This window comes from Equus asinus, unplaced genomic scaffold, assembly GCF_041296235.1.
Source record: "Equus asinus isolate D_3611 breed Donkey unplaced genomic scaffold, EquAss-T2T_v2 contig_381, whole genome shotgun sequence".
Lineage (NCBI taxonomy): Eukaryota > Metazoa > Chordata > Mammalia > Perissodactyla > Equidae > Equus > Equus asinus.
In genome coordinates, this window is record NW_027225051.1 from 360,001 (window position 1) to 363,398 (window position 3,398).

Below are 3,398 nucleotides of genomic sequence, written 5' to 3' on the forward strand. Positions count from 1 at the left end.
CCCGGCAGGCAGGATGCCTCCGGGGAAATGGCCAAGTCGACCGCGCGACCCACAACCCGCCCGACTGGGGGCGAGAAGGAGCATGGAGGAGGACTCCGTCCCCTAGTCGGCAGACGGCCCCGGGACAGGGACGTTCGCCAAAACCTCCCCAAGGCCGCTTTCCGTGACCGAGTCGGCCTCCCCGCCTGTACTCGTCCCGGCCCGAGAAACGAGACGCGGGGTGGATCGGGACCAGGCCACGCACCAGGCCGGCCGGCGCGGCATCCTCCCTCCCCCGACCTGACCTGACCTGGACGAACGCCTCCCCATCGCCCGCCCCCGCGAGGCTGATCCGTCCGGCCGGTGAGGAGGCCGCTTGTCGGGCGCCACCTGCTTCCCGGCATCCTCTTATATAGTGTTCGAGGAGGTCGACCAGGTGGCCCGGCCTGGATTGGGGGGGGGGGCGCGGGGTGCGGTGTCCCGGGCGGCGGGGGACGGGGGGGGGTAGGAGTGGAGAGGGAAAGGTGGGCGTGGAGAATGCCGGGGTCGGGGGTCGGCGCGGGGCGGGGCGGGAGTTGGGGATAGGGGAGGGGCGGGAGGCCGTCTGGACATGGAGGGTCGGAAGAGCGGTGGTGACAATGATTTTCATTATCATTTAGAAAGAAGAACGTGGACTTCTTTAGAGGAGTCCTTTGAATAGCTTCTCCATTTAGTTAACATACATCCAAATGGAGGTCGGGAAACTTGGGTCCTGTTAACATATGGATGGAAGTGGAAAGAACTATCGCGATGACCGTCCTTGTGTTTCTTTTATTTTTTCTTTCTTCCTGCTCCCCAAAGCCGCCCCCCCCACCCCCGCCCCGCCCCGCCCCGCCCCGCCCCGTCCCGTCCCGTCCCGTCCATAGTTGTAGGTTCCAGTGGTAGGTCTTTCGCGTTTCTGCTATGTGGGACGCCGCCTCGGCGTGGCTTGAAGGGCGATGCTGGGTCTGGGGCTGCGCCCAGGATCCGAACCGGTGAAAACCTGGGCCGTCGAAGCCGGGGGCCGGGGTGGGGGGCGCTACTTGACCGTTCGTCCACGGGCTCGGCCCCCGGCCCCTTGTTTTCTAGGGAGAGAGACAGAGAGACCCGATCCATTTTCCCTTGGCCTCTAAAGCGTGCGTGTGGTCGAAAGGCGACAGAGAGAGGGGTTCTGGTCCAGAAAGCCCCGACTGCGCCGCCGCGGGGATCGGTCGGTTCCGCCCGAACCGTCCGAGTCGGAAAGGAACGGACAGCTTTCCTCCTTTGGGCCCCTGACTTGGGACCGACAGGGGAAGAGGAACAGGCCTCTCTCCCTCACACCCTGGCCCCTTCCTCCAGGACGCCCTCCTTCTAGTCAGCCCGCCTCTGGCTTTTCCACACGCCGACGACCGCTCGTCGGCATGGACCCACCTTCCTTGGGGGACACCACCACACGACTCTCCCACTCGTCTGCCTGCCTTTCGTTGGCGTCGCTGCCAAAGGCGAGGGGTAGGGGTGGCGGTGGCAGGGACGGCAGGGGCCCAGCGGCTCTCTGGCGGGTGAGGAAGTCTTGCTGGTTCTCCTAGGTCGGTGATCTTTCTCGATCTCCACACACATTCTTCGTTTGGGGAGCCAAGAGACGCCCTCTGAGGAATCCCTATGGCCAGGGTCGATCACTTACTCGCTCACTGCCTCGGCCTCGGCCTCGGCCTCTGTCAGTCTTGTCTCTCTCCCTCCCTCCCTCCCTCCCTCCCTCCCTCCCTCGTCGGTCTCTGTGTGTGGACGTCTAGGTGGAGGCGAGGCAGGGAGGCCACCCACCCACCTACCTCGTGGTTTACCACACGCTCTACACGGAGGTAGAATTCCCATCCCACCAAATCCATCCTTTCCACGGGGCACAAGCCAGTGGCCTTCGGGAGTCTCTCTCCCCAAGGTGGCGCATCCGTCATGGCTATCTATTTCCAGAAGGTTTCCGTTTCCATCCCCTCCCCCCGAAAGAAAAAACGGCCCCACTCCCGGATCTGCCCCACCACGATCACCACCACCGCTGCCGCCGCCGCCGCCGCCGCCATCTGCTGTCGCCCTCTAGGGTTGGACCGTTCTAGCTCTCTCCTCTGTGTGGAATCGCAACGTAGGTCGCCTTGGATGTCTGGCACCTCTCACTAAGCAGAAGGTTTTGGAGGCTCAGGCTGGGCCACGCTTTGGCCCGGGTCAGTGTTCCGTTCCTCCGGACGGCTTCCTCGTTTTCCACGAGAAGGAGCCGTGAAGACGGAAAGGAAGGGCGGATGGATGGCTTTTCCCGTGCTACCGAGTCCCTCTCCCCTTTTCCCCAAAGCGTGAGGGGCGGTCGAGAGGATCGTCTCTGATGACAAAAGTCAGAGGCACCCCGGGTCAGACACCGTGCGAGGCGTTGGTGTGTTCTCGAGAGGAGAACACGTCCCCGTCAGCGTTTCCTGTCGTTCTCGTTCCGAAAGGATTCACGCGCCACCCCGTCTCCCTCAAGGTCTTAGGGCTGTCGTGCTCCGCAGCCGTCACGTGTCGTGGATCCTGGGCACCACCACGCCACCCCGCCCCCCCCCCCGCCATAGCTGTCGATCGCTATGTGGCACGCCTACGTTTGCCCAAAAGAGCAGTCCGATGGACAGCGTGGTGCTTTTCCCAGCAGGCAGGCAGGTGAGAGTCACCCCTCTAGAAGGTTTCCAAGCCCCGTTCCATTCTCAGAGGCAGCTCCTTTGGCCATCAAGGAGGCAGGCGATGGGGGTGGGGGTGGGGATGGGGATGGGGCAGGGGCCTCTGTCCCTCTGTCGCGGTAGAAATGATTGGGAAAGCAGGGACGATGGGCGTAGGTCGACCATCCTGGGCGGTGGTGCTTTGGGAGCTTTTTCTAGAAGAAGGAGCGAACGGCGTTCCCTGGGAAGGGAGGAAACCAGAGGAGGTCCCCCTCAGACCGACCTGGCACGAGAAGGACACACACTCTCTCTCTCTCTCTCTCTCTCTCTCTCTCTCCCTTTTCTTCCTGACTTGAAATCAGGAGACAAAACTCCCCTGCCAAAGGGGCCCTCCCAAAACGGGGAGTGAGGAAGACCTCCTTCTCTTCACGGCTGAAGTTCTCCCTGCCTTTCCTGGACGGGAAGGATAGCACCTACGCCCGCTGCCGTCGGTGACTTTTAGTCCCCCTGGAGAGGAAGAAATTCTTTCCCGTGGCCGAACCCTGGCGGTTCGTTCGTGCTGCAGAGGACGTGACCCTCTCTGACACACCCAGGAACCTCCTCGCTCCGGGTCGAGGAGAGGGAGTTCTGTTCTGTGGTTTAGAATGGTGCTTAAAAAGGGATGTCGCTTACAAAGGGTCCTCGTCCCCCTTCCTAAACCTAAACGGACGGCTCGGCTCGGAGGCGTGAGATACGTTTCGCATCCTCCTCGTC